The sequence below is a fragment of the Clytia hemisphaerica genome, unplaced genomic scaffold (genome assembly GCF_902728285.1).
Source record: "Clytia hemisphaerica strain Z4C2 unplaced genomic scaffold, Clytia hemisphaerica genome assembly, whole genome shotgun sequence".
In the NCBI taxonomy this organism is placed as follows: Eukaryota; Metazoa; Cnidaria; class Hydrozoa; order Leptothecata; family Clytiidae; genus Clytia; species Clytia hemisphaerica.
The window spans coordinates 85,289-105,310 of record NW_027103566.1 but is presented as its reverse complement, the minus strand read 5'-3'; the positions used below and the strand labels follow the sequence as shown (position 1 = coordinate 105,310).

Below are 20,022 nucleotides of genomic sequence, written 5' to 3'. Positions count from 1 at the left end.
GCAAAAACCAAAAAATGCTGACGTCAGCAAAACTTGTTTTTTGAATAACTCCAGTTTGGCTTATGGCAAAAACATGAAATTTGGACCAAAGTTGCACACCATCAAAAGGACCATTTTGAAAAAAAAAATTTTGCTGACGTCAGCACTTTATTGCAAAATGCCGTATTTTGCTGATTTCTGCTGACGTCAGCAAAATTTTGAAAAAAAAATTATGCAAAAATGTTCCTATTAATGATATGCAACTTTTGTCCAAATTTCATGTTTATACCATAAGTCACACTGGAGTTATTCAAAAAACAAGTTTTGCTGACGTCAACATTTTTTGGTTTTTGCCTAATATATTCTTTTGGGTAAAAAATTAATTATGGCACAGCCGTTCCAGTGATCTACACTCCAATACGCTTCTTTCGACGTATGAAATGATATGCTATGACAAGTGGAAACGGTGATAAAAAATTCAGGTAAATTTGGACATGCCTTAATTTGGCTGAGAACCGCTGATTGGACCTAATTGGAGTTAGCAAACATCCAGATGGATAGTTTTGATTGATTTCGATCAAATCTTTTCTATTAAGAACAACGAGGCTCAAAATTGCCAAAAATAGAAACAATTCAAGAATAATGCTGAGCCTGGAATTGCTAAATTTCAAGCAATTTAGGGGGTAAGAGTTGGGTATATAGCCTAAATAACTCAAGTTCACCTTATAATTAACAATAGGATAAGAAAGAACAATTTGAGACTCATCAAATATTTACTGGTTCATACAAAAAGGTATAGGTCCTTGATCATCCCCCCACCTCGCCCCGGGATAATACCATCATGGCATTGTCTGGTTTTTGAATGCGAAAAAACTATGTACGTAATTAAGGTTTTGTAACAATCCGTCAGAACAATGTTAACGATTTTGAAGTGGGGCTCCTTGCAAAAGTGCACACTGACGTTGAAACTGAGCCACAACTATAACCCATAGCAGGAGAAACCATCAATGGCCTTGTTGGAGACAACGCTAGACCTGATGTCCGAGCCAGAGGAGTCTGGAGGCTAACCCAAAATGCTTATTTTGACATCCGTGTGAGCAACAGCAACGCAGAAACAAGCGAAACAAGAACGCGAAGAAAAACGCCAGTACAACAGCAGGATCATGAACGTCGAGCAAGGAACCTCCACAACATTAATTTTCTCCGTAACAGGTGTGATCGGAAAGGAATGCTCGACTTTTCATAGGCATATTGCCTGACAAAATTGCCAGAAAAACTGAACAGAGATACAGTGAAGTCATTAGTGTGATGAGATGTAAACTATCTTTTCTTGTTTTCTCATCCTCAGAGGACTATATACCTTTAGAGGACTTTGCACTTGTATTGTACATACAAATGCAAGATTCTAATTTATTTCTTCAGTGTTTAGATTTATTAATACGGGATTTTGTATTTTCATTTCCTCTAGGAAGAAAATGTATCAAAAGATCAATATTTTACGTTTTTAGACCCAGTCAACTGAGGCTCTGGGAAATATATTCTTTCATTATTAAAAAAACTATTTTTAAAAACAAAACGTCGTTCTTTTTGTCTATTTTTAGCAAATGCAGCAATCTAACTTTGAAACCCTCTTGTGAGTGAGTCACTTCACTGACTGTACTACTGACTGTGTTAAAGAAATCCTCTGTGGCTACTATACTACACTATAGGTACGGCAATTATTATGTAATCACAATCAGCAAACAAACGTTTTTCTTGTGGAGATAGAGCAGAGGGCCTTTATTTCATGGGGATTTGGTCACGCTAACACCTCGCAAAGTCGACCCTGTTAGAATATTCAGGACCCTATTAGATATCTTCAGAGTCTAAAAAAGGGACCCTGGACGCAGCGGCACCGCACGTGTCGCCGTAAGCCGTAAGCGACCCTCCCCGTCCCCGCCCCCGGTATAAAGGCAGGCGGTTGTTTGGGGACCCGCCTGGATAAGTTTATTCGGTCATGTCCGCAAACCGGAACATTTTTAACAACAACAAACATGGCTGACCGAATTTCTGTGATTTTTCATTCCATCACACTACTTATCATCCACTATCTTTTCATTGTTATTTTCAATCATTTGAAGTAAGGTACATTTTTATATCTAAATTCCTTTCTGTTAGTGATTTTGTGTTTACTTGTTTTCTACCAGCTATTTCTAGTCAATACTACTTACTGTAAAATAGCTTAAAACAGCTCGAAAATACCTTAAAAATATTCTACATGTTTAAATTAGCAAAATCTGAAACTTCTTTGGTGGTAGAAAATCCCAGACGGTACCATAATCGAACGTTCAATTGTGATAAATAATCAGGAAAATTCTAGTTAACCATCATGTTATTGTTTTTTCGCAGAAATTCTAAGTCCCGAAGAGCGTAGATATTAAGTTTACAGACCAGAATATAATAATAATAATAATAATTATATTAAGACATATTTATTTTACCTTTCCTTGTTTATCATCATCCATTGTTAAATATTTTCATTAGACAAATTCAAAGTTCCAAATACCAGTTTGATTCACAAAGTTGTATAACAGTACAAAAAACAATCCAGAAAAATTCTGCTTTGAATAGGAGAAGACCACGAGAAAAGGGAACGGGATAAAGAATAAAAAGAAGACCATATTATGTAAGATTCAAATCATTCTTTTTAATAATTTTCCTAACTTAATTGGAAAATAGATGATTAACTTTTATATTTGAACAATATATATTTGAATAACGATGAAGATTTTTAAATTTGTTTGCTAAAATAAGGAATTTAAAATATAAATATTGGGTTCTGAAATTACACGCATGCATGATCATAGCAAGTTTTCGAAAATCTGGCCCGAACATGGTCTGAAACTGCGCGGGCCCGCGTGGGCCATTTTTAAAAAGTATTAATCAAGAGGTCCGAACATGTTCGGGCCATGCCGTGGGTCGTTACTATGTTAGGGCAGTAAATCCAAGGTAGTGTATTCTGCCTTCTTTAGAAACATTCGAATAAGCGGTATTTTTTTAAAGAAGGCGGAATACTATGTTAGGGCAGTAAGTCCATAATAGTGTATTCTGTCCTCTTTAGAAACATTCCAAAGCCTATTTTTTTAAAGAAGGCGGAATACTATGTTAGGGCAGTAAGCTCATAGTATAGTAGTGTATTCCGCCTTCTTTAGAAACATTCGAAGGGGTATTTTTTTAAAGAAGGCGGAATACTATGTTAGGGCAATAAATTCATAGTATAGTAGTGTATTCCGCCTTCTTTAGAAACATTCAAAGGGGTATTTTTTTAAAGAAGGATTTTTGAAATTTTGAAATAAGGAAAATCAGGACTAAAAATTTCTCGTTGCTATATATACTTTTACTTGAATCCCGAATTCAACCTTTTCGGAGACCAATTAGGGACCGTCCCGAATCAAACCTTTATATAGACAGATTCGGGACCGTCCCGAAATTTACATTTTCAAGACAAGTTATGGACATGTTTTTTAATTGTTTCGTTTTTAGGGGTCTTGGGAAATCATCATTCATTTCTAATATAATGAATGAACTAAAATTATGCCCTGATGATGGTTGCGTGGAAAAGATAAACTTTAAAAATTTAAAAGAATTTTTTCTAAAGCTTAAATCTGTCATGACTTATGCTTCAACAAAGTGCGGTCCAAAAATGAGCCAATACTTAGCATTTTAGTAGGAGCAAATACTTAGCATTTGGATTTAGATGCTTGTATCTCTCTCAATTTTTCTGCTATGACTCTAATACTTTGCACATGCCTTTTTATACCTTATAAGATCAATATACCAACATAAGCAATCATTAAAAATGGTTGTATGGTCCCATTATGAGCATGTTTTTAGCATTGGGTGTGGCTTTTTTTTAATCCACCAGCACAGTTAAGATAAACACAAAAGAACTATGATATTGATATTATGCATACTTGAGGCATTCAAAAAGATAGAAAAACCAAATTTGGCCGATATAAAGCATTCCAGGGTCCTTTTATGAGCAAAAATTTAGCATTGACTGGACTTAGAGTTCTTGAAGGCCATGTTATTATGCTAAAATTTGATAACCCGAAGGTTATTGTTATTTCATAGCTCGTTTAGGTGTTATTTGATGCTTGGGTCATTCACGAAGCTTAAAAAGTCTTTTCTGTGATCTTTGTCATAGTTAAATGGACCAAAAACGAGCAGTATTTTAGCATTTAACGAAAATGTTAAATATTTGCTCGATTCTGGACCCTGAAAAGGTTTTGAACATCAAATAAGTTATCATTAATGTTTGATACACAATTTAACAGAACTTTATGAGGTTATTTTATGTTCCTAGGTCTCAAAATGAGCTGAATTTAGCAAAAATTAGACTAGGTGTAAAGTTAATTTTAGTAAGAGAAGCAGAATAAATTGCAGTATTTCCAGTGGAAAATGCTAAATTTAGCTCCAAACGGGCCCTTTAACAGCTCAAATGTTTTATTGGTGTTAATAACTTGATTATTAAACTACTTCAAAGGAAGTTAAGAAGGTTTTACACCCACTCCAGCCTTTTAATTAGGTGTTTAGAAACATACTAGTAATTCTGCTGCAGTATTTTTAGTGGAAAAATGCTAAATTTAGCTCCAAACGGGCCCATTAACAGCTCAAGTGTTATATTGGTGTTAATAACTTGATTATTCAACTATTTCAAAAGAAGTTATGGAAGTCTTATATCCAATCAAGCCTTTTACTTTGGTGTTTTGGCACTTATTATCAATGGGGAAATAGGTGCTAAAAAAGTGCTCTAAAAAGGGCCCCACAATAGGAAAATGTGGGCCTTTTAACAATAGCCTGCTTTAATTGCCATCCCTCTATGAGAATCATTGGTCAGATAGACAACTTCCTGGGTTTTTATCTCTGATTTAGATCATTTTGCGAAACACATACAAATGCTAAAATTTGCTCCTAACTGGCCCCTACAACAGCTAGAATTTTGGGAAAAGAACTTTTTGGGGTCCTATCATCACTACTAACATCCTGTGAAAATTTCCGACCTCCAAGTTACCCCAATCAAAATTTAGCTTTTTTGAAAATGCCAAAAACGAAACAATTAAAAAACATGTCCTTATAATTAGCCCGTATAAATAAAGATCTGCCCCACACTTCCCTGATTTTCAAATTCAAGCCACTGTATCCATCTTTTCAGTGACTCAGATAGTAAATATGTATTATATATACTTTTACTTGAGTCCCGAATCCAATATGTTCGTAAGGTAAATCGGACTAAAAGTTTCTTGTTGCTATATATACTTTTACTTGAGTCCCGAATTCAATCTTTTCGTAGACCAATTCGGGACCGTCCCGAATCAAACCTTTATATAGACAGATTCAGGACCGTCCCGAAATTAACATTTTCAAGACAATAGCTATAATAATTAGCCCTTATAAATAAAGATCTGCCCCACACTTCCCTGATTTTCAAATTCAAGCCACCGTATCCATCTTTTCAGTGACTCAGATATTAATGTATTATATATACTTTTACTTGAGTCCCGAATTCAACCATTGTTTCAATTATTGGTTTCTGTTGAATAAGTAACTTTTGAACCATTATTGTTCGATGTCAGTGACTCCATAAAACCTTTTTAGTACATAGTATAGCATGACAGTGTTGAAGGCTTTTGTAAAATCCATTTACACAGCTCCTACTAGTTCTCCTTTGTTCAATACACAATCTGTTGTCATCAAATAATAAATAGAGCACTAGTAATTTTGGGGTCCATTTGTTTCTTACCTCAAAACTTCCATTTTTGCCATCTTTTCCCAAATGCCACCATCGTGTGAAACAAATGGAAACCGTGCTAAAAATGCAAAAGTCTACCATTTTGCGAACTCTTAGTATCACGTGACTATATATTATGATAATTATTTTAACTAAACACAAAAGAAGATATATACAATTAAATTTTCCTGGGTGGTTACCCGTACTGTTTTTTCTATTTATACTTTTATATATATTGCACTATATAAAAAAGAAACTAACCCAAAAAGTGGGCCACACACACAAAAAAAAAACTCTTAGTTACGTCAATAATGGCCGCATAAATTATGTCGGAAATGTAAACAAACTTAGAAGAAAACGAAAGTGAAACGCATCGTAATTATACATTCGATTATTGCCGCCATTTACAATAACATTCTTCCACTTTTGACCCAGAATGCAGAAACAAATGCGAATTTCTTTTTGCTTGGAAAAGCTTGGCAAACTGCCACTTTTGACACAAAGAACACAAATGATCAATGTAATTTAAGGTGGCAAAAATGTAAGTATTTTTTAACACTTTTGAACACATTTTCATGAAACAAATGGGAAAAAGGTGGCATAAGTGGCATAAATGGTGCTGAAACAAATGGACCCTTGGTTGAGCGGTGTCTCTGTATATATAATCTCTAAGTAAATTGTTGATTTTGAGGAAGTCAGAAAGTTGCCTTCTAACAGCTTTCTCTGACAGAAATTTAGAGAAAGTTGGTAATATCAATATGGGTCTGAAGTTTTCAGGTTTTGTATCTCCTGATTTGTGGATAGGTGAGACAATAATAGCCTGTTTCTATAGTGTTGGAACCTTCCCTTAAGTAATTGACAAATTGATGATGTGCGCCAGAGGTTTGCATGTTTCAGTAGCACAGTCTTTTATTATCCCAGGAGATAGGAGGTTGTTTTAGAAAAAAAAACACTGGCAATTTGATTTTCGTTTTGTGATGCTTTGTCAGCAATTTTCTGTTGGCGTTTGTCGAGCACGAGGTGTTTAAGTTAACAGTTGTAATTGATCAACTTACTTTCTTCCCAGTTTATCCCAGAATCAAGCCCAAAATTTCTGTTGACCCCGGAAAAGTAAAACTCAATGTTGATTTTGTTAGTAAAGCCATGTTAGTTGAATTTTTGTTAATTTAACAAATATTTTAATATTGTAACAATTCTTTATTGAAAAGGGACCAATTTAAAAAAATGATTCATCATAGTTTCATTTTACCATTTCCAATGATTAGTTTGATAAACTTTAGAATCTATAGAACACAAGAAACTTAACTTTAAAAAGGTAACACTGTCGATTTTGATTTGAAGAACTCCCTGGATATTAGATAACCTCACCCCTCATCATTACAGTCGTTTCAGTAGGTAGTATTATATAGCTTTTTGATGAAGTAAATTTTGAGTCCTTTACTGAGGGATTAAGATTGGGTTATTTTGACTTATTGGTCTCATTAACTTAGTCCCTTGGCAATGACCAACACGTCTTAAATATTGCAAAATTTGTGCTTATGTAAGCATTTTCATGAAAATTTTTTGTGAAACAAATTACTACCATCTAAATATGTTATCTTAGCTTATGATAAGCTATGGGTTAAAACAGACTGCTTGAAGATCACGATTTCATTTAGATTGGTCAATTGTTAAATAAAACTCAAGCACCATGGACAACGACGTGAAACAAGCAGTGCATTATTACTACTGGAGTCATAATTATTCAAAATGACATTAGGATTAAAAAAGGCCATTTCTTGCTTGCTACAAGTGTATGTAAATTTAGAAGCAGAATAAATGCAAACTCTTTCAAGTATACTGTCTGAAAACTTTCAACACTACAACTGATTCTTTTAAAAAGTTTCATTCCTGTATAGACTTGTGCACGCAATTGAAATAGTGGATTGAAGTAATTTCATACGTCAAATACTATTTCGCATCAAGACGTCTTTTTCTAAGCTGGCGAATCTCGCAAGAAAAATGGAGGCAAAATCGACCAAGAATTGCCGCTTAAAAATGAGGTTTGCACCCCCGAAAAATGCATTATTAGAGAAGGAACAACACCAAAAAACACTCTGATCTGTAGGAAGTGCCACCGAGATGTTCATTATGATTGTTCTGAGCTACCAATCTACCAAATACAGATTTTCTTAACGTCTAAATCTAGAAGTTTCAATGCCAAAGCTGCGTTAAGATCTCGCCAGAGCTGACTGAACGAGTTGAAACATGCAAAAACACCAAAATCGAAGGACTTCAAAAGGAAATTAAAGCATGTGAAAACATCATGAAAGTACAAAATGAAGAAATTTCCCAACTGAAATCAAATGATGTGAACTTTCTTCCAAAAGAAATCAAAGAAAGCCTGGAAACAAAGATGAGCATACTCGAGAAAAAGATAGAAACAAAGATCGAGAACATCTTAATCGAAAAGAAGCAAGAGGCGAAAGAGGTTAGTTATGCTGAAGCTGCATCCAAACAGATGAATCAAAAATCAAATAGGGTGGATAAAATAACTCGATGTGAAACAGTCGGCAAACGACGATTCACAGCATGTAACCTAATTTTCCATGGAGTCAAAGAACATCTGGAGGATCCCGAGATTACAACGAAAATCTACGACGAGAAATTTATCAAGTACAGAATCCTTGGATTACAACTGGGTATCAAGGACATAACAATTGTAAACACACAGAGGATTGGAGTATTCACGGAAGAGAGAGAGGAGGAAGGGAGGTATCGATCGACCAATCAAGGTAGTATTCGAAAATGAAGAAGACAAGAACAAAGTCATGAGAGCCATCACGACATACAAAGGCCCTCCTTCATCCTATCGAGCAACAGAAGACCTCACAATTATTGAACGATTGGCAATCAAAGAATTGTGCAAGAGAGCACATGAGCTCAATGTTCAAATGAAAGACAAAAACATTAAATTTAAAGTCAGGGGAAGCCCCAGAACAAAACTTTACCTAAAGAAAATTGTAACAACAAGCGATTGTAAAAGACAGGTTCTTAGAGGCCCACGGCGTGCCTTGAACCGCAATCCTTAAATAAATAAATAAATAAATAAATAGGGGGATTGGTCTTTCGAGGCAAAAATGATTGCATCATAATTTTTTTTGAGTTTTTGTACAAAAATACATAATTAGCAATACGGATTTGATTTTTCAGAAGACATATTTTTTCCAGCTGCAAATACTGGAAATGCCTGGAATTGCCATTTTCTGCAGAAAGTTTTTGAAATTTGGAATTAAACAGCCAAATTCACTTTTCTTCGATTTCTCTTAAAATTTTGTTGATTATAGCTTTTTTCATTTTTCTCTTCATCAGGTAGCTCAATCAGCAGCATTCAGCTTCCGTTCTTTGAGTATCATATACTATTAATGAAAAATATTTTTATTGCATCTCACACCTTAGACTAATTGATGATTAATTGGTTATTTTTTGGTAAGGACTAACTGAAGCAAAAACCATAAAACCTTATCAGGCTCTCCAAATTTCAACTTGACGTGTCAATGATTTGTCAACAATTACAGTAAAAAAGATCATATCGAGTTTTTTAATGATCAAACTTGTGGTTACAAAGCAGATGTTTTTAAATAGTAATCAAGGTAGTAGAATTGCTTAAATAGTATCAATTTACTTATGACCTGAATACAGGCAGTTGTGATTTTGCTACAAATAATTGCTTTTAGTAATCTATAGAGTGCTATACTCCGCTAGATAGGCCACACCTTATTATTAAGTTTGAAGATAGTATTATGAAGGATAATGACTTTTTTTAGTATACTGTTGACATTTTTTATCTTCTCTTTGCTGTACACTCTGTTTTCCAATATTCTTCATTAGTTTTGAGGATTAAATTTTTCAATTTATTTGCTTTGTTGAGAGAGATGTTTTAGAAAGATGAGTGAAATTAGTTTATAAGAAAGCCTTTTAGTGGTTGCAAGATAATTTCTATACTTTCAATTCATTGTAAAGTCAATATTATCCACACCATAAATATTTCACAGTCTAGTTTTTTATATTTTGTCTATGGTTTACAGTCTGGTTTACCTAGAATGTTTGCACCAAATTTTGGGATGGGAATGATGATTGATTGTTGAGAGCCTACTCGCTCATCAGGATTTCTGGCCCATCAGCCACATTATAGCGCCAAAAAAATTAGGCAAATGGCTGAGTTCTCAAAACAGTGAAGAAGATCAAACCAATGCAAAAACCAAATGGCTGACAGCTGGGTGGTTGTTGCATTTTATTGTTGTTTCAGGAAATTTTATCAGTGTTATCAGTTTTTATTGATGTTTCATAGTAAGTAGATTATTTTCATAATTTGCTTGTCTGTCAAGGTGTCCAGAGTTTTGAAATATTTCCAACAAGGATTAGCTCACAGACAGTATCAAACAAATTGTAACAGGCTTTTCTTGGTGTACCTGAAGTTTTAGAACTTTGTAATTTATATTTTCCCATAAATTTTGAGTCTGGTTAGTCAGGCTTTTGTTTCACACAAGCAAAAACATTTTGCATTATACCAATGTAGAACCACCTGAAATCCTCAGGCAAAGAGTATTTCCTTAATTTCAATATTGACTGACAAATGTATCAAATTTCTACTGTTAAAATAAAGCCAACCTACTGTGATCTTTTTAATTACTTTTTTTTATAATCTCAGTTTTTTCCTATTCAATTTTTAATTGAACTTTTTTGGACATGATCATATGAAATTACATCAGAGCATAGAACAAAATAATTTGAAATTGGAATGTTTATAAATAGAATGTATTTTATTAATTGTATTCAACAGAAAGTGGTCAGCTTTATAAATCTTACTTGTTGACATCTCACTCTGATGGCAATGGTTTCCGCTCTTTTTCTTTTCTGCTCAATTAAAAAGTAATTGAGAAAAATTCAGTCATTTTTTCCATTGAGACTGTTCAGGTTATATATCTTGTGAACACCTTGTTTTGTGATTTTTAATTTTTAAATTTTGGTTAGTGATGATCTAGTTGATATTTAGTTTTTATTGCATGAAGACTGTTCTATGATGCAATTACTGGATAAGTTTCCAGTAATATTTACATATTATCTAATCTGATTATACTAATACCCCTTAAGACGTCTCCAATTAATATTTTTTCAGATTGTTCATTTATGGACACAGATTTAAATTAACTGACAATATTGGTGCTTTCGAACGATCTTTCTACCTTGGTTCACTATGTTGACATTTTCAATTACATGCAATTTTTGAACTCCAACTTCTTCTCATGGACATTTTATCAATAATTTTTTAAATATTATGTAGAATTTGTAGAATACTTCTTTTTGGATAATTCAAGTGTCTGTATATTTCAGTGATATTATAGAAGGTGTCGTTTTAAGTTCTAAGCTGGTTTGTTTACTATTCAAAACTAGTTTGACTTTACATAGTGCTTGATTTTTTAAACTTTTCATTCTTTTTTTAAGCAGAAATGAAATAATTTTGACCCAAGAAAATCTTCTTAAAAAGTTTTTAAAAAGCTACACATGTTTTTTTATAAGAACAAACTATTTAAGAACATAAGGCTTCGATGGCCAAAATGTTGAGAACAAGTTAAGAACATTTCAAGGCTTCGCGGACTCTAAAACAGGCAATTTCTCAGGAAAATAGGTAAAAATGGTAAAATTAATTAAGAACATTTTAAGAACATTTTTAGGCTTAAAACTCAAAAATTTTGGATGTTCTTATAAAACAAATGTGTAATACTGTAAATGGCATGTGAAGATAGTTGGTAGGTGCTGCCTTTTATACAAGCCTTAACATCCTACTAATACATTCATTTGCCATTCTTTCCAAATTTAAAAGACACATAATGAAGTGTTTTTCTTAATTGCTTCTGATTTCTGCTGGTGCTAATTAACAATTTTATGATGACAAGTTTTAACAAAAGAATAGATAACTACTTTTTGTCATCCGGTTATACTGATAGTGTTTTATTGCTGGAATAGGATGCAACCAGCCTTAATCATAACAGATTTCATTCAATATTAAGACCATGTGCTTTCAAAAGACTTTACCGTGAGTGTACAAAGAAGAAATTTTTCTTGTAGTTTTTCATTTTGCTTCCTTTATTAGAAGATCCATGGCTTATTTGTGTTTTTGGTATTTATCCTGGATTCCCATGATTTTTCATGTGTGATTTTTAAGTGAAACAGCAGTTCTGCTGTTAACTCAGTTTTATGCTTCCCCTAGTTTTGCAGTTAGAACTTTGTAATAAATAATGTAAAGCTTTGTACTTTAGTTTTCAAAATTATTTTCCTTTCAATTGTGAAATCGCATTTTAAACTCCGGCTTTTTTAAAAGTAAATAAAGCTAATTAGGAAAAACTATTTTTTCAGTTTGTCTGAGATTTTTCTGTTCTTTATTTCATAATGTTGGGGACCATTGGCTTTAAAATGTTTCCTGGAAATTCATCTTTTTGTTTTAAAAGGGGCCTAGATGTTTCTTGAATATTGTAAAGTTCAGGAAAAATCAGAATCCAGAATATGGAATACTTAGTTTGTTTTTTAAGCATTTTTAGACTGTTTGTGTTTTAGCTACTTTCTTCTATATTGGGTGGGGTATCGATGAGAAAAATATTCTTGTCTTTTAGTGTTGGAATTTCGATGTAACAGAAATGTGTTACTTTTTGTTGATATCTTTCTTCATAACAACAAGAAATAGTAAGGCCGATATCTTATTTTTGACACGTTCTTCTCGATTTTCGATTTTTTCTATCTTTTGTTCTTCTTTCACTTGAAAATTTAAACGAAAATATTGTCTTGTTGATTAGCTTCGAACACTTTTACATTGAATAATGTTGATCAAGTTGCCATCTGAAGCTCAATAGATTACAAGACCATGAGATTTACACGTTTACAGACCTTTATTACACGTTTTTTTATAAGAAAGTCAAAAAATTTTGAATCCTTCCGATGTTCTTAACCTTTTGAGTTCTAAGTCTAGAAATGTTCTTAACATGTTCTTATTTTCACCTTATTGTAAATATTTTTGTCTATTTTCCTAAGAAATCGGCTGTTTTAAAGGCTGTAAATCCGTAAGATATTCTTAATTTGTTCTTGATATAGGCAATCAAAGCCTTATGTTCTTATAAAGTTTGTTCTTGAATATAAAAGAAATTGTATAACCTGTCCTAAGGCATCTTAACAATAAATATACCTATCTTACGCCTAATATAATTACATGCTAAAAATTGAAGTAATCAGAACTATACCTGTTGATTTTTAGAAAGAAATCTCTAGGGGTAGTTTTTTTTTCTATTGTGTCTATTTATCTATTGTTTAACGAAACAAAAAATTATTAATTAAAACTGTTTTTATCTTGACATACAACTCATTAAAAATTATTAATCATTTTTTTGCCAATGATATTGCTATAACGACAATGATATATAGCTGGATGCGCTTTCTTTCTCTCTATATTCTGTTATCATTATGTTTGTCTCTTATTTATAAGAAACTAATCTACTCTGCTAGTTTACTTCTGTTTAATGAAGCTTTTTCAATTCGTACCTACATTGAGTAGATTTAAAGGCGTATGTTTTGAGAACACTTTTTAGAGAAGAGAACATAGTATAATGAAACCAAATCTATGCAGACTTCTCTTTGGTTTGAAGACTTCAAATTCTGGATGGAGTAAAGTTATAATTCGAGAATAAAAATTCAGATCTTAAAAATTTTACGCTATTCATAATAAGTTCAATCTGTATTCTTTTTAAAGATTTTAATGTTCTTACGATTAATATTCTTACAATAAATGTCTTATTTTCAAAGCATCTTGGTATAGATTTTGTTCTCATTCTGTGAAAGTTCTATAGAATGAGGTATATGCTATCAATACCATGTTATCAGTCAGTATAATAAGGACTATTTTTTAAATGTATAATGAACTACCAACTATCAGATTTTTTTTTGAAATAAGGGACAATTAGTATGAGTTATTTAGAGTTCCTTTTTTTCAAAATTCTGTTCTAACGTTTGGATTTGAGAGAGAAAAAATTGATTAGTTTTTTGTGATCATAATTTTGTATTTTCTTGATCAGCCAGTTTTATAGCTAGTTTTATATAACTGTTACAGTAGTACTTTTAGATTATAAAATGGTTGGAATAGATATCTTTGGTAGGTTGTGTTTGCTCTAAATTACTCAGTATATCCCTTCTCATACCCTTAGAGAGTCTTTAGAATACTAGAGAATAACACTTACTTCAGTGTCAAGAGTAAAGAGAGTCCTGCTCCACCTGGAGATTCTTTTATTGAAGGGAAGGGTGTTCATTACTGTATTATACCCCTTCTCATACCCTTGAGAGTCTTTAGAATACTAGAGAATAACACTTCCTTCAGTGTCAAGAGTAAAGAGTTCTGCTTGTTTTGGAAACTGATTTTGTACCTGCTGTAGATGATGTTTGTAAACTTTTTTCTTAAGCACTTTTCATTTTCATTGAGTTTGGTAGAAGAAGAAAATATTGAATAATGTTGTGATATATCAAATATTCATATGAATACAAGAAAGATAAAGAAAGATATAATCTACAAGATTTACTATAAATGATATGTTAGATTAATGGGAGCTTTTTTATAAAAATTTATTTTTGATATACAGAGGAAATCATGCCAAACCCAAAGATATAATTGTAAATTGATATCACACGTTGTGTTGAATTTTTGAGACAATTTTGTGATGGTGTTTTTGTAAATTTGATGGTTTAGTATGTTTTATTCTCGGCTGCTGTAATTGATTATTTGATTAAATTAAAAAGCATTTTATATCACGTCCAATTTTAGTTCTAGCCCAACTCTATATCATAATATTTTGGTTTATATACACTTATACAACTGACTTTTAAATTCAACAGAAGACTCAATACACGTTTTTTTAATAAGAACAGCCAAAAATTTTGAAGCCTTCGGATGTTCTTAGCTTTTTGAGTTTAAAGCCTAAAAATATTCTTAACATGTTCTTATTTTGACCATTTTGTGAATATTTTTAACCATTTTCCTAAGAAATAGGGAATTTTTGAGTTCACAAAGCCTTAAAATGTTCTTAACTTGTCTTAACATTTTGGCCAGCGAAGCCTTATGTTCTTATAGTCTGTTCTTATAAAAAAACGTGTACTGTAATTGGGCACAGTAGTATCCTACTTTTGATTTGTTTCTTTTTTTAACCAACTGATAAGTGCTTGAAAAAGCAAGAAATTCAAAAATGAATTCATGTATCGTGAAACTGAGCACCTTCTGATAAATACAGTCAGCAAAATTATGTAATGGCTTACATATGCCTTTTAAAGATTCAATCATAAAGTTAAAGTACTCTAAAGTCAGTATGATTTGAATTAGTTTCGTTACTGCCTTTGTTTATGTGGTTACTTGGTATGCTGATCAATTTAAAACGTTACACGTTTTTTATAAGAACAAACTATATGAGAACACAAGAGTTCGAGGGCTAAATTGTTAAGAACAAGTTAAGAACATTTTAAGGCTTTGTAGACCCTAGAATTTCCATCCAATTTCTTAGGAAAATGAACAAAAATACTTAAAATAAGAACATGTTAAGAACATTTTTAGGCTTAAAACTTAAATTAAGAACATCCGGAGGCTTCAAAAATGTTGGATGTTCTTATAAAAAAACGTGTATTGTTCATTTTAATGGAATACTTCTCAACTATCATAGCCAATACAAAAGAACTCCAAATGCATAATTTGATGATTTTGTCCATTTGACATTGAACTGAAACTTGACCTCCTAGATGCTGAGGAAAAACTTTACTATTTTATTGTTTCCTCGAGGTGAAATTAATTATGTTAAACCTTTTCCTAGGAAAATATTGTACCTTTCACTTTTACAGCTTTTGGATATGTTAGTGTTCGTGTTTTTTGTCTAACATATATTTCATTGTTTAGAATTTCAACTAAAGTTAGAGCAAAAGATTGTTCTTGTTATACCTCCGGGGGGAGGGGGTACTTAGGCAAAAATGGATGATGGGTATATGCGGACGGTAAGGGTCGGGTTTTTCACCTTTCAAAGTCTGTCTAAGGGTCGGAAAAATGAGAAAGTTTTAAATTAGTCTTTCTAAGGGTCAGAAAATTGAGGATTTTTAGGAAATTTTTTGATTTCCAGAGAAAAAATTGTAATAAAGTCTCTCTACTAAGGGTATGACTTTTTTCAAAAATCGAAAAAAAAAATTCAAAAAGTCTCTCTAAGGGCCACCTTTTCAGCAAAAATCAGTCTCTCTAAGGGTCGGTTTTCGGAGGTCCCGTCCGCACATACCCCTCATTCGCCAACCCTAGTACCCCCCCGGGTTATACCTAAATGGGAATATGGTTATTTAGTTCAAATGTATGTTTATACACATTTTTTTATAAGAACATCCAAAATTTTTGAAGCCTTCGGATGTTCTTAACTGTTTGAGTTTTTAGCTCAAAAATGTAAAATCTTAACATGTTCTCATAGTATGAACCCCCCCCTTTTTTAAGGGGGGGGGGGGATCCGAGTTTTCAAGGAAGGCTTTATAGGGGGGGGATGGGCAATTTTCCAGTTAAAATGGGGGGTTTGAGCTTATAGGGGGGGATCAAATAAAAATGGGGGGGACAGTAACTTTTTGGTTAAAAAAATGTTTTTTTTATGTTATATGTTAATTTAAGTCAATAAAATTTAATATCACATAATTTCGACTTATCTGATTTATTCTCACTGCACTCTGTTTTGAATCAGATTTTGTTTTTCCTTGTTTTTTAACTATTGCCAATAAAAATGTTCGAATTTTGTGTTTGAACAAAAGCGTTTGAACCCCGGCTTAGACCCCTGTAAATGGTGCGGGATCAAAAAATTTTAAAAATAGGGGGGATACCTTTATAGGGGGGGATGAAATATTAATGGGGGGGTTCAGACCCCTCTGCACACTATGGTTCTTATGTTCACCATTTTTGAGTATTTTTGTCCATTTTCCTAAGAAATTGACTGTTTTCGAGTCCGCAAAGCCTTAAAATGTTTTTAACTTGTTCTTAACTTGGCCATCGACAGCAAAGCCTTATGTTCTTATATAGTTTGCTCTTATTAAAAAAAAAAACGTGTACATTTAAACTTCATCTGAACTATCCTTTTTTATAGTATCAAAAATTACCATTACATTGATACCCTATCCCATTCTGGAACATATTACACAAAATTAGAAACAAGGTTATCTAACAGGTCAGCTTATTACAAAATCGTTTTAATATAATACTAATCGAGACGGCTTAAGTTGCATTGTAAGCAATATTCAGCCGTCATTTATAGCATGGCCATGTCATAACGGTTAAGTAGTTTAATGTGAGTGGGGTCAGTTTTGTTTATATTTTGATGGGTGATGACGTATGGCAGTATTATTAACAATGTTTCTATATTATATACCTTGATGTTTATGTTTTGTTTTGTTTTGGCATTCTAATGCTTATACTATACATCACCGTTTTTTAATTTTGATACATGGTATTATTTTTTTCTTCTCTTTAAAAAAAGTCAAAATGATGCTTTTTGTGAGATTTTTTGTGATGGTTATTAAAGAGAGATAGTTGGCGTGTAAATAAATGTTTTGTCGAGTGTTATTTCATGTGTTGTAAGCTTTTTTTTATACATACTGGCAGATGTAAATTTAGATATTTCAGGCAAACTTTCTACTACCCAACAAGTAGCCAAGAATCTAGGCTAATTTAGTTATTCTGGCATTTTGTCTGTGAAGGCTTTCTTATAAATTTATTTTGATGCTTATAGGTTTTTGTACTAGTAATAACATGGTTTAGAGGGTGATTTGGGATTAATAACCCCGAGGTTCATTGAAAACATTTCAAAATAGCCCGAACGTAGTGAGGGCTATTTGGAAGTGTTTTCAATGAAACGAGGGGTTATTAATCCAAAATCACCCGAGAATACCATGTTATTCCGCGTTAATTATATGGTCAAAAAAAGAATTGAAGAACACTCAATCGCTATTCTTTTCGAAACTTATAAAAACATTCGAAACTATAAAAAAACATTCGACTGACACTCTTATTTTGATTGGCTTAAAAATTTCGTACGATATAAGATACAAGATAACTTTCTTTCAACCAATAGAAATTTTTGTTTACATCAGGGCGATTACAAAAAAGCGGGGCTATTACGGATTTATCGCCCTGCTCGTCCTTAACAAATCTAAGCTAAATGTAATCAACCATATAATTAGTGTAGGAATCAACTTCCAATGGAAATATTTTCTATTCCTTTTGGATTTTTTGTTTTGGTGATTGAAGAGAAAACCATTGAATGATGGGGTGGTTTTGATCTATGGTAAAAAAAAACGAGCATAACGATCACTGACGATAAAATTAAATGATCAATTATAAATTGTAAAGCACATGTATGTACAAATGCTATAATTTTTACATAGAAGGTCCTGTGTGATGGAAATAAATAATGCCATTCGAAAAGAATATTGCCTCTTGGGAAAAGAAAGTTAAACTGTAATATTTCTATAGCAATTGCGATTGAACAGTAATTAAATTCCATCTCTAATAGATACAAATACAAAAAAGATTGTTTTGTTTTGCTAATTGGACGAGTTTCAAAATATTGACGTGATTTTGACTGGTTTGTTGTTTCGATTTTGCTTTGGTATGGTGTATTATGTGTGGAAGAAGAAGAGTATTCTTTCGATATTTCTGTCATTTTTCAACGTTTTATAATTTTCTGTTTTTTTTTTGATAGATGTACAATACTGTAAGCATTTTTGATTCTGATATTTTTAATCATAAAGTTAAGTTAGCTTACTGTATCTACGTTGAAGAGTGTGGGATATTTTCCTCGACCATTTTAAGGGAGCTTTAATACTGTTTGATATACATCTGGCATTTTATGTTTAGATTGTTTTAATAAGTAGAGATAACTTTTTAATTTTGTTTGCAGATAGAACTATGAATTTTAGCATACAGTTATGCAATATTTGTTATTAAACAAACTTTTCATGGGAATGTTACTATAGAGGGAAAGAAGAAAAAATGCTTTGAAATAAGGTTGAACCAAAAATTTGTTTCTAACACTGGCATGTTGAAAATAGTTCTACTAAACATATGAAAACAGTCAAATTTTTATTGGCTTTTGTTGTATGTGATGCTTTTGTTTGGTCCCTGAGATATACTTTCATAATGGTTTTTGGTTTGATTATAAAAGTTATCTAGGTTAGTTTGTGTACAAGGAAGGAGCTGGGCAGTTATTTGATATTTTTTTCAATTCCTTTTTTCGATACTCTAGTAAGTACTTCGTCAATCTTGAATATAGGGAGGTTTTTGATGTTTGGGCAATCGAATTAAAGAGTAGGTACAGTAGGATGTTTATTCCTTTATAGAAGATTTGCAATTATTGATGGATTGTTTGTTTGTTTGCTTGAATTATCAATTTCTTTGGTTTCATAGAGTAAACACGTTTCTTTCTATAAGAAAAAACTATATAAGAACACAAGGCTTCGATGGCCAAAATATTACGAGATTTCGAAAATATCGACTCTATAGTAAAGTCATCGACATCGTTTTAATCGTCATTTGGTTTGACTTTAAACTTATAATGTACAGATTTTCTCAGTTCATAACACTTTTTGCTTTAATGATTATTTTGACATAATGACTGATTGAAAGTGATTCACACTTAAAAGTTTGTTCACATTAGCTAACTGTGCTAGACTAGAGGATATCCTATTATGAAAGAGTTCGACAAGCAAATGTACATAATTCATCAAGAACCGTCAGCTATAGTAAACAGTTTAGGTAAGTACAGCTCTTAAGAAGAGTTACTTATGTTTTGCGTGTTGCTGGTCATTTTCTGTCGAAAAACGGCAGAGCATTTGGCTACGGTGCGCAAGGTCATGGGTTTGTTCTCCAGGTGGGTCACGCCAAAGATAAATGGAACTTGATAACTCTCTGCTTGGTGCTCAGTAATTAAGAGAAGGATCAATCATGAGTAGAGCAATCCAAGGATTAAATAGTAGTGCTACCCTACCTTCGGGTAGATAATTTATCGAGAGGAGCCTTCGGGCCGTCTCCAACTGTGGTCGCAGACTTGTATTGAAACTTAATCAAGATTAGGCTTCTGAGATTAAATTGGGTCGATTGTTGTAACACTCGTTGTAACAATTATCAGGAAATTATAAGGCAGGTCTAGACCAATATTATGATGCGTTTAACGTGTTGTGTACTTTTTAAACCGTACTTG

At 32.5% G+C, this 20,022-nt stretch overlaps 1 protein-coding gene across 1 annotated transcript in view; it reads left to right on the top strand.

Annotated features, from left to right (window-relative positions):
- The window catches only part of LOC136800980 (nuclear factor of activated T-cells 5-like), a 131,482-nt gene that overhangs the window by 65,745 nt on the left and 45,715 nt on the right, over positions 1–20,022 (top strand). The window lies entirely within an intron of this gene.